A 12373-nucleotide genomic window follows, 5' to 3' on the forward strand; every position below is an offset into this window, starting at 1 on the left:
TAGGTAGGATACTGATAGTGCAGAGGACAAGCGGCAAGAAAAACAGGTAGTCATAAAACAGCTTCTGCTATCCAAGAGGAAAACCATAAATTAAAAAAGAGATTTGTATTAAAACCAAGGCAGCTGATTAAATCTTCTGAAGTTCTCAACACAGGGAACTTCTAAAGGAATTCAGAACAGTGCTAAGCACTTATAAAACTCCAACATGCTGATATATGATTGAAACCACACATTTTAGATAGGAATCACAAGACTTAACTTACGATATTCCATCACACACCAAAACATCTTAACAGAGTATTCAGTTGCTTGGGGGGAAAACAGTTTTCTGATTATAGAATGGAGTAAACACATTGGATTATCTAAGGGATACATGCAATATATATGTGTTAACATCTTCCTACAAATTCTGCATAGACCTAAATAAGTAGATAAGTAGGCATTTGGTACTCTGCCAAAAACATGCCTTTCCATTCCAAAAACAAATGAGCATGTTGTTTTGAAACTTTCTCATCCTTTCTTTCCTCTTTAAATATTTCCTAACTGCCACATTTTAGGCAGGTCTTGCTATGGAGTACATTAACTAGAGAATTTTCAAGGGAATGTGATTTCTTTCAGTCAACCTAAAAAAAAAAAAAGCTTACTTTACAAGTAAATATGCACTTCAAAGAAACTCTTTTGAAATCTTCTCTTAAATAACAGAACCTCTTTCTTTTTTACTTTATGTCAGGTTGATATCAAAAGCATAAGATTATTGAATTGTTTTTCCTGTTTGGAGCAACTTAGCTGGCAGTCACTAATATAGTTTCTTTCAAAGACTTATGAGACAAATAAAAAATTTATTTAGGCTAATTTCCTCCTCCAAGGACAATCTAAGAGAGTCTTGCCTGGGGACAATGGGCAGTGCCTACGTAAGACAATGTCCATCTAACTGGAGGGCAAGACAATGAGTGTGCCCATGCCGAAATAATCCATCTGTAACCTGCTGTTTTAATTACTGGGAACTGCAGTACAAATGACACAAATAACAATGTTATAACTTAAGAAGGGGAAAATTATCTTAATTGACCTTGGTAGAATTTCTCTGTCTTAAAATAGATGAAGTACATGAATTTTTGCAGGTAGTATTAACTCTGTTCTGCTTAAAATGTTTTTTTCCGAGAAATTGATAGTAAACAATGGCATGATAAGAAAATTTAAAAACAAGTTATTCAACATATTGATAGTTACTTATAAAAAATATTTTTATTCGTTCTGCTCATTATTTTATTTCATCTTTTGTCAATGTTCCCTTTATCCTATAAAAGATTCCTATATATTTTACCTTTTTGTCTTTAATGCACAATTAAAATTTCCATTTCCTTTTTATTTTTTATTATTTTAAAGATTTTATTTAGTTATTCATGAGGGACACAGACTGAGAAAGAGAAGCAGAGACACAGGCAGAGGGAGAAGCAGGCTCCATGCAGGGAGCCTGACGTGGGACTTGATCCCAGGTCTCCAGGATCAGGCCCTGGGCTGAAGGCAGTGCTAAACCACTGAGCCACCCGAGCTGCCCTCCATTTCCTTTTTAAATGTATGTTGTAAAAGGTTTAATATGTAACATATAACCTGTTTCGGCATTATCTAAGAATAAATGATAAATAATAACATTATATAAGCCAATAAAATTGCGCTAAGTAGCATCACTTAAAATCAGGGATTGGCGAAGTTTTTCCGGACCCAGAAAAAAAAAAAATATATTAGATTTTGTAGGCTACACAGTTTCTGCTGCTACCATCCAATTCTGTTGCAGTACAAAAGCGACCACAGATAAATGGGAGTGGCTCTATTCTAATAAAATGTATTGACAAAGTCAGATGACAGGCTTGATTTGGTGGTGCCAGTAGTAGCTTGCTGATCCCAGATGTAGGTAATTAAAAATCATTCTGTAGATCTAAAAATCCCTTAGAAATAAGTCATACAAGATCTAAGGATTCCTTAAAAATAAATCGTGCCATAGGAAAGAAATTCAAATGTAAAGGTTTTCTTCAATAACAATGAAACTCAATGCAGTACTGACTCATTTTCTTACAGCGCTCTTTTATATATTTTTTTCTTGTGAATAGAAAACCCTGACCAAGTATAAGTACTTCAAGATTTTAAAATGTATTCTTAATAAATGTCAGGTTAGGTGTGAAGGAAGAACTAGAGGAGGTGGATACTACACCAACTTCCTTTTTAGTAGAGAAAAAGGTTGCCAACGTTCAACATCAACAACCCCAGTGCAGAGTCAACTAATGAGATTCTTCAAAAAATACTGGTTAACAGGTAGAGTAATACTAAAAAGAACACAAGTCTATTTCAAGGTCCTAGTAGTGAAAGTAACCATCACAGAGCTGTGCTTTGACTCCTCTGTTGCATGTTTAGTCCACGTAATCACCCACTGCTGTACCTCAAGGAACAAAGTGGACAGAATTGGCTTCCTCTGAAAAGAGGTGCCAAGAGATCAAACATGCTCAGTCTGAATCTGTGTTTTCATGGCTTGAAGCATATCCGAAGAAACAGATAACCTTCTTCTGCTTTTCATCTCAAGTGTTAACAAGACTCAAGAGCCTGCTGGAGATAGCCATTACCCTCCCTTCAATGGTGCTTAATTCAGTAATACTTTTAGTAAGGAGAAAGGTATTTCCCTTTGAAGAAAAGAGCTTTAAGTGAGAAGACGAAGATAAAAGCAATTGTCTTAAGTAAATCTAGTACAAATTTGTTCCAAACACCATTTCATGGACAACGTTTGAGGAATGAGAAATCTATTTTTTTAGATTTAAATATGAAACAAAATATAAAACATTCAGGATAATAATAAACTAATATTGCATGAATTATTTATATTAAAACACCTTAATCTGAAGTTAACCTGTCCTCCTTTAGTATGAAAAAAAGACCTAAATAGTCCTGACACTTATAATTATTTCAATAGATATTTCTTCCCCTGAAGCTCTTCCTCCATTCACTGAGCCAACACAAATCTATTCAATGCCAACTATTTCTGGGCACTGTCCTGGGTCCTGCATAGAAACAGAAAGGCCTTGCATTCACAGCTTAGTCGAGAGTCAGAGGTCCAAAGATATAATGGCTGTCAAAGAAATGAGTATTTTTGTTATATTGTAATTTCAAGTGTGCCAATTGTCTTGTTGTATAGACAGACACAAACCAGCACGGAGGAAGGGGATGTAACCTCAGACTGAGGGAACAGCTTGTGCTAAGGCCTGAGGTTTCCCTAAAATGCCAAGTCATGGAAAATGGGAGAAGTTTGGTATGACTGAGCCAGGAAAGAGAAGGCTGGGGTGGTGGATGAAGATTGATCACGAGTGGTCTCCCAGACCCTGCACATGAGTTAGACCATGGACTCAGAGAGCAGTCCAATCAGGAGGAAGAAAATCAGATGGGAGGGAAGGAGACCAGTTAGAAGTTTCCAGTCTGTTTCATTTCCCATACAAATTTAAATGGAGACTCAGACTCCATCCTGCAGAGAACGGGAAACCAAAGCTCAAAATCCAGAATCTTACTTTTTCTTTCTCTAACACACGGATGCTATCAAGATGGAAGACAAGAGCAGCCGTGTTACTGGAACACTGGCAAATGTCTATGAACATAATGGTTGACTTGTGTTAACTCCCTTTGGGCAGTACTGTAAGGGCCATAAAATATAATTAAGTGTATCATTGTATTGGTTTTTTTTTTCCCATTTTTAATAGTTTTGTAATACTCCCTTGTTTCCTGCCTTACAAAAGCACCAAACACACAAACATTTCATTGAATACACCCATATTATTCAGTGTTCCTCTTCCTCCAACTAAGACATGCCTCATTCTCTACTGTCCCTTCTCACTAGTTTAAAAAAAAAAAATTCAATGTGCCAAGCTACTGCAAGAGGAAAGGGGAAACAAACAAAACAACAACAAAAACAATAAAGAAGGAAAGAGAGGGGACAAGAAGTTTGCGAGAAAATATGAGATTTTTATTTTTATAATCCACTCCCATTTTTAATTGTTTTTCAGATCATTGCATGGTTTGTTTGGTTTTTTTTTTAATGTGGTTTGGACACCAGTTAGGGAAACTCTATTTTCATATGGTTAAGTATTAAAACAACTGATAACAAGAATATTTCAACCTTACCTTTTTCCTCACCTCAATATAAAATAATCAAGGCTGTATTTACTGATTTCATTTCATGTATAGCAAGCAAAACTCTTAGCTTATGTTAGCGGTCCAGGCAAATTCCCCCATCCACTTGTGATCATTCCTGATAGGCTGTATCCCCTTCTGGCTCAGGGCTTTTCTTTGCTCCCTTCACATTCCTTCTCTTTCATAAAACATTGCCCTCCTCTCTGCACCTTTCACTATACCTGCCTTTCTGTCCTCCACACCTAGTTCACATGTCTGCTCTTAGGTGAATCTTCTCTGATTCTTTCTTAGTTACCACTTCTGGGGCCTCCTAGCCCTTACTATTAATCATCTTTCAAATGTAGCATTTATAAAGTTGATTATAATTCTTTGCCTTCTTTCTTGCAGTAAATCATAAATTCCTTGAGAACAGTGATCATGTGTGATTGCAATTTTTATGTATGCTATCTTTTAGTAAAACTACAGGCATATAATAGGCTTTCAGTAATATTCAATTAAATAAGTCACATGAAAAAATACAAGGACCTATGAAATTAGACAATTGTTACTCAAATTATGTAGGCAAGTTGTTTTTTTCTAAATTGATGCAAAACTTTTGCTTGGTTTTGCTTTCCAATGATTTTGAATAAGCCAAGGAATTAACATACATTGTCTCTTAACCTTAAAATTTAAAGGCAAAAATCAGAATTTTTACATATTTATAATATATGCATAACATATGCATAAATATATGTCAACAATGTAAATGATAGTGAATTTTTCTTTTATGTAATATTGATAAGAAGTTTTTAATCCTTGCAATTAGCATCAGAAGCTCCCTAACAAACTAAAATGATTAAACAATGAATCAATACTAAATATAAAATTATATATATTTTAACTATTCTGCATTTGAAGGTTTGGTTTTTTTTTTTCATTAGGTTTTCTTTGCCTGAATTTTATCTAGGAGAAGTGGTAAGCCATAAGGCTACAGAACACTCCTCTGTGGAGATGCAGCCATTATAGGTCCTTTGAAGACCTCTGGTGGTAAAAAGGCAGCACTGTTCACCTCCCACATCACTATTTATGAAGTTGAATTTCTCCTAATCCACTTTCTTTCTAATGTTTCATTTCTATTTTGCATAGGAAAAGTTCACAAACTAATAAAGCTTCCCAAGATTTGTACTCCTATTCTAATAATTACTTGAATCGTAACCTTTCCAACTATAAACTGAACAAACAAAAACATCAGCAGCAACAACAAAAACCCAAGCAATTAAAGCATAGTGAGGTCACTCTACTAATTGAGACATCTTCAGAATATGGAGATACAACCTTTCAAAAGAGGCAAATTTATTCAATATTGCTCTGGAGTAGCAGTTGGACCAGAAAGAGGGAAAGTTTTCTGGTTCCACATGATAATGCTTACCACCAAACATGGAAGGGAATATTCCCTAGGTTGAATTTTTAAGCTCTAGCTGAATAACCATTTGTCAAGCAAGCTATAGAAGGGAGCTTTACGTGTGATAAAGTGACCTCTGAATTTTCCATCTATAATTCAGCCCACTTTGGCAAACAGAGTCATATCAATAACTTTGCATTTATATGAGCTGTATACTATTACAAACTGTTTTACATGTAAATTTAGGTAAGTTCCCTTCTCAATCTGAGACTCAGTTTTCTCCTATGCAGAGATGTAGGGGTGGTGGTTGATTAAAATTCTGAGCATCATAAGGTGGGTACAATGCCATACTCATTGGCCTTGACATAGACTTGGTTTTGAGTACTAGCTCTGATTCAATTTGTATAGCTATTCAAATTCCCTGAGGTTCACATACATCGTCCTTCTACATTAACACCTGAAGTTATGGTAAACACTCAAAATGATTGCTATAAAGTTATTCTTAGTATACTCCTGAAATTCACCTTCCTGCAATTTTTATCCATCATCATATGTAACTCTGACAAGACAGATGTCTACTCTTCTTTTGTTTCATATCTCTCCGAAACCACTTATGCTTCTCCCAGTTAGCTAAAATTCCTTCCACTCTCCTCATAGGATATTTTTTCAAGTTTTCTTGCTGCTCTCACTCACCTATGAGCTTCCTGCAATAGAGAGCTAATATAAATTTAGAAGAGAGCAAACAGCAAGGTGAGAGGTTGATGGAGTTAGTAAAAGACTGTGAACTTTCTTTAATAGCCTTTAAACTCCATCCACCTTGAATGGTCCAACCAAAGTGAGAAGAAGGAATAAGAATAGATAACCTTTTATAATTTATTTTAGCCTCACATTACAATCACATGAATCTTCCATATAGAGTCCCCACTATTACAGTCTGAATTAGAAGAAACAATTTGGGTCATAAATGCAAAATAGATGTGCAGATTCACCTCACACATTGTCAGTGGCCTGGAAAAATTCTTGTGAAATCATTTTTAGAGAAAACTCAATTTCCCAAGGTTTTACTGATTTCATAGTTTCCAGTAAGTGAAATAAAAATGATCATATTTTTTATCCCTCTGCACACAGAGGATCTCTTTTGTATTCCTTTCTTTTTTTTTTCTTTTGTATTCCAATATTTTACTACAGGCAATATTCAGTTTGGAATTTTTTATTCCACTACTACTTATACATAAAATCTCTATCAAACTAAAAATTAGATGTTAATTTCATATTTCTAAGTTTATCATACAGACAATATTATTAGTGGATGGATAATTACAGAACACAAGCTGAAACTGGATTATAAAATGAGATTCTAGAGAAAATGTGACATAGTCAAGAAAAGGCCATTGGTTACTTCAACAAGGAATATTTATACCTTCTGGGCAAGATTCACTCTCAATACAGGGTTTCCCAGAAATAGTTGTCTGGTACCATATTAATAAGGCATATAAAATAAGTCTCCAAAAGGGCTGATTTAAAAACTCAATCAATGTAAACATTAAAAACCTTTATTCTGGGGTAAAACCAAGCTAACCAGCATTATAGCTAGGGCTTTGTCTTGAGCACTCATTATAAGAAAGACAACAGATATATAGAGTATAGCTTGAACTGAAGAGTCAGTATGGGAAAAATAACATTTTTGCACTTTAGCCACCCTATTATTACCTTGAAGATTTTCTGTGAGGGTTAAAAGAGATATCATAAGTAAGATGCCCATCACATCGTAATTATTATTCTTTATTCCTTCCACCACCTCCCCCAGATAGAAAACACCCTGTGGAACTCTACCTTTTTCCTTTGGGTTGTTTCAAAATCTGGACTAGTAACCACCAGATAAGTTTGGTTTTCTCAGACCAGAGAGAGCATACCTGTGCTCCTTCTGGCTTCCTGGGTTAAGCAGGGTTAGGTGTTCTGCTTTCCAGGGCCTTCGGTTTCTTCTTTGACAATTGGCTCTGGCACTTGGGTCCTGTGGTTATTCTTCTGGAGGGCTGGGCATCCAGGAGGGATTTTTATGTATTGCAGGGGCTCCACCATATGGCTTATCAGCTGTTCCTACTTTGAGGCTGCTGGGCTAGCCTTGGTTGTGCAGCTTCCCGGCCCCAGGTGCAACTTACCTCTGAGAGTGGTAAGTGAGCCTTCCGGTACTGGAGAGGTTTCAGCTGAGCTTCTCTGCCCCAGTCTACAGGATCTACTGTTTGCACACAGCCTCCGGGGCAAGGTTTCCCAAGTGTCATTGATTGTTAGGATCTTCTGGGGATCCAAGTAAACATGAAGATTCCCAGGATCATCTCCTAGACCTTTGTCTGCAGTAGGTCAAGGGTAACATCAAGGATCTGATTTGATTAACTATCATCACCAATGAGACTCATGATTAGCAAGTTGAAGAATCATCACTCTAGAAAAATATCTGTCAGAGTAGGGTCTGTGGAACAAATACAGAAATATCAGCCAGGGAGCTTGTTAAAAATCTAAATATCTGGACTCCATCCTGTGCTTATAACTGTAAAAATCACACTAGTCTTGCTAAGATGACACTCAGTACCTAGAAGAGCACCCTTCACCTTACTAGAAGGAGGGAGAAGATCTAGGTAAAAGCCCAGAGATAATGGTGACCAGCAGTGTAATGGTAAGATAGCAGTAGAAATGGTAAGAAGGAAATGGGTTTTGCTATCCCTCTTGAAAATATGCACAAAACACTTGACTTGGGTTTAAACATGTAAAATATGGGGTTTTTCTTCCTTTATATTAACATCATTGTTAGAGGCCATCTTTCTTTCCTTTTTACAATTGTAGGATATGTTTTACAAGTAAAATTTTATTTAACTCTTTGTTTTTCAAAATAAAGTTACACTCAGAATCATAAATAACAAAAAAATGCTAATAATGAAAAGAAACTGTTGTCATTATAATGTGTAATATATACAAAAATCATTCCTATAAACAAACATTATAAATATTAGGATTTGGGTAAATGCTGTAAAAAATAGACTGCAAACAATAAATCTTAGACTAATGCACATCTCAATTTCTTATTTCTCATTTATGAGAAATAAACATTGTTTACTGTTCATAAAATAGTAAGAGTAGATAAATTTATTTAAATTGAATATATAGCATCATCCAAAAATTGCCATCACCTAACAACTTATATCCCCTCAAAATTGGCATCTGTTATACAATTAGATTGTCTTTCCTGCAAGCAAATGTAACAATTCAGGAATGAATATAGAAATTTTCCTATTATACAGATCACAATGTTCAAAAGCTGTTATTTTAAAACTTAAAGGCCTTGATAAAAAAAAAAATGTTTGTGTTAAAAGGGCACCTGGGTGGTTCAGTCAGTTAAGTGGCTGACTTTGACTCAGGTCATGATCTCAGGGTCCTGGGATCAAGCCCCAGGTTGGGCTTCCCACTCAGTGGGGAGTGCTTATCCCTCTGCCCTCATCCTGTTCATTCTCTCTCTCTCTCTCTCTCTCTCTAATAAATAAACAAAATATTTTTTAAAAAATGTTTGGGTTAAGATGTTCTACCAAAACAATAAAGCAAAACAAAACACCTGACTAAGCTGCACATATATAAAGATTACTCTTTGGGTTATAGAGATGGATGCACGTATTATAGCTAAATCTTATTTATGGCTTTGGCTGTTAGCTTCATGGTTTGTCTGATTATGCCTAATAAAATGAGTCATGTTGTGTAATGGGTGCTAACACTGCTGAAACACTACAGATTTAAATATATTAGACTAAGATTTAGAAATGTGTATGCTTCATCCACTAGGCCTGCAATTGTGAGATTATGTAGTAGAATGCCACTATGATTACCTTCATTAGTTCCCTTAAATTCAAGTGACCTGCTTGGGAAGCACACTTTTTCCCATTTACTCAAACCTGAGTCTCTATTGAAATAATTAGACATGGGGGTACCTGGCTGGCCCAGTCAGTAGAGCATCTGACTCCTGATCTCAGGATCATGAGTGTTGGCCCCACATTGGATGTAGAGGTTACTTTTAATAAGTAGACATGGATATTTCTGATTTCCAAATGGAATTAAAATGAATATTTAGCTACTTGAGAAGACACAAAGAAAAGCAAAATTTAAAGAAACGTAGAACTTTTAATATGAAAGGGTTACCTTTATACTGAGTAATGTATAAAGGAAAAAAGGTTGCCTTTTAAATAATCCTTAAATATACATTAATAAAACATAATACATTTTCAAAGATCACACAAAATTGGCAAAATAACTATTATCCCAAATTTCAAGTGAGAAAATAGGAGTTCAGAGAAGTTAGTATCTAGTCATAAGTCACATTCTTAGTGAGGGGCAGGGTTGGAATTGGCACCCAGGTCTCCTGGCTCCAAAATCATAAGATGATTCTTCAGGGAAAAATTTATAGTAGGCTACTACAGACATGTTGTTAAAAATAAAGCCCATAGAATTCTATTATTCAATATTCCACTTGTGTCCTTTAACAATTTAGTGAATTTCAGGGCTTCCAGCAACCTCACAAAAGATTCAAACATCTACAACTTTGTTTCTCTCTTTTCAATATTTAGCTTCATAGTACAGACCAGAGCCATCCAAGAGAACTGTCTAAAATGATAGAAATATTCTATACCTGCACTATCCATGATGGTAGCTAAAAGCCTCATGGAACTATTGAGAAGTGAAAATATGGCTAGTATGACTGAGGAAAATTCAGCAATTTTCATTTTTTAGTTAATTTTAATGGATTTCTACTTAAATTGTCAAATGCAGTTAATGGCCACCATTTTGAATAATGTTGCTATAGACAGTATAGTGTTATAGTTCTGTTTCAAGACCCATTTCTTCTAAGTACAATCATCGGAAATAAAATTTAATAAACAATTTTTAATTACAAGAAATAGTTGAAATCTAAATAAGACAACCATCTCTGTAGCACAAGAATGGAGTCAAAACACAACACCATGGCAGAACTACAACCATGCGCCAGCCAAACTTGTAGTCTTTAAGAAAGCAGGTCAGCTGGGAATTCCCAACTCAGGAAGTAAGAGAAACTAAAGAGATCCATGCCCGCTTGGGCCATGAAATAAATTATATCATAAAATAAATTTCTAAGACAGTCAATTGTCCCAAACTGTGACCAAACTCCAAACTCTGTCTGAGCTAAAGCTTAGACTAAATAAGAAAAACAGATGGAAACACAGCCTAGAGGTCAGGACATAGGCCAATTATCAGTGGGCTCAGTAACTGGACTTTCCACGTTGCCAATATCTCTGAGGAACAAGAGCCTTGAGTTACAAATACAAGATCTAGTTCTGGTCTGGAAATCCTGAAGAGTTTGTAAAACTGCCAAATAAGAAGAGATAAAAGCAGAGGAGATAGAAAAACAAAAGGTCCTCTTAATATAAGCCAATAAATAATGAATAGGAAGATAGTTTACAAAAAAAAAGAAAAAAACCTGATTTACTACTGATAAAATGAAAACAAAGCAATCTGAAAATAGTTTTTAAATAAATATGTTTAGCATCCTTAAAGAGCACAGGAGAGATAGCATTCATCAAAGTGTAACAAGAATTTATGAAAAAAAAACTTGAAGAAATATTGCAAGAATGGGAGAATTTAGACAACAAATTAGAGATCCTAAGAAACAAATAATTTCACTGAACTTGAAAACTTAAAAATGAGGCAAACCCCAATCCAAAGTATCATGAAGAGAAAATTAATAAATTCAAAGCTGATACAGAAAAATGCAACCAAATGTAGACTAAAAGGATAACAAAATGCAAACTTGAAAAAGCACGTCAACGACAATAACTTGCGAGGCTCCAACATACACATAACAGTCATTCCAGAACAGAAGGAATTAAGTAAAACATAAAATGATGTATATGTTTGTTTGTTTTAATCAGTATACAACAAATAATGGTGTGTGCTCCAATAGATATGCCTTAAAAATGATGTGAGCAATTTGATGGGGAAGATTGAAAAATATTCTTCAAGAATATAATAATCAACAACTACCTTAATAAAAATGGAATGGAATTAGAGGCAAAGATTATTAATAATGAAGGAATTCATGTAATGAAATAATAAAAGAACATGAGAGAAAAATAATTTACATGGAAGTTCATAAATTACAAGAATAATTTACAAGAAATTGATAGAATTCACAAATTTAATTGAAGATTTAAATGTATTTCTTTAATCAGTGATTAGACTAGAAGTCAATTACTAACAAAGAGAATTTAAAGAACACAATTAATAAGCTCAATTACACATACCATGGAGACTCTTATAACCCAAAAATAATCTTTTTCAAGCTTGCATGAAATATTTTCAATATTTAGCTGCATTATCAAAAGATGATTTATATTCACTTATAAATTATCAAAATGAGATACCCTAAATTAATCTTTTCTCTGCTCAGCTTATAATAAAACAAAAACTATTCTGCCAAATAACACTGCTCTTTTCTGTGGATACTGATAATTTTAGTTTTCCTCTACTACAAAATACTGACTTTTGAATGTTAACAGAAATTTGCTTCTCTTTGGAAGATGGGGAAGGGGAAAAAATATCTTGCAGGCGGAAAATTCTCATCCCAAACTAGGAACTCTTCTGACAAAATCCTTGGTCTAAAATATCAGTAACATTTCATTTCTATTCTCATTTCTATTCTGAAAAATAAAGAATTTAGGTAAATTCTGATGGTAAGAAATATCCAGCCTCTTCTTGCCATCCACACACTTATCCCAGTTTCCCTAAGGATATTTAAGATTCTTCCCTACTGTC

General features: G+C 34.7%; 1 long non-coding RNA gene across 2 annotated transcripts in view; it reads right to left on the reverse strand.

Moving 5' to 3' along the window:
- Positions 1-12373, reverse strand: part of LOC112651607 (uncharacterized) — a 41466-nt gene that overhangs the window by 15782 nt on the left and 13311 nt on the right. For both annotated transcript variants that reach the window (XR_007410357.1, XR_007410356.1), the window contains exon 3: positions 7708-8015. This is a non-coding gene — a long non-coding RNA (uncharacterized LOC112651607). The remainder of the gene's footprint in view (positions 1-7707; positions 8016-12373) is intronic.

This window comes from Canis lupus, chromosome 4 (genome assembly GCF_003254725.2).
Source record: "Canis lupus dingo isolate Sandy chromosome 4, ASM325472v2, whole genome shotgun sequence".
Lineage (NCBI taxonomy): Eukaryota > Metazoa > Chordata > Mammalia > Carnivora > Canidae > Canis > Canis lupus.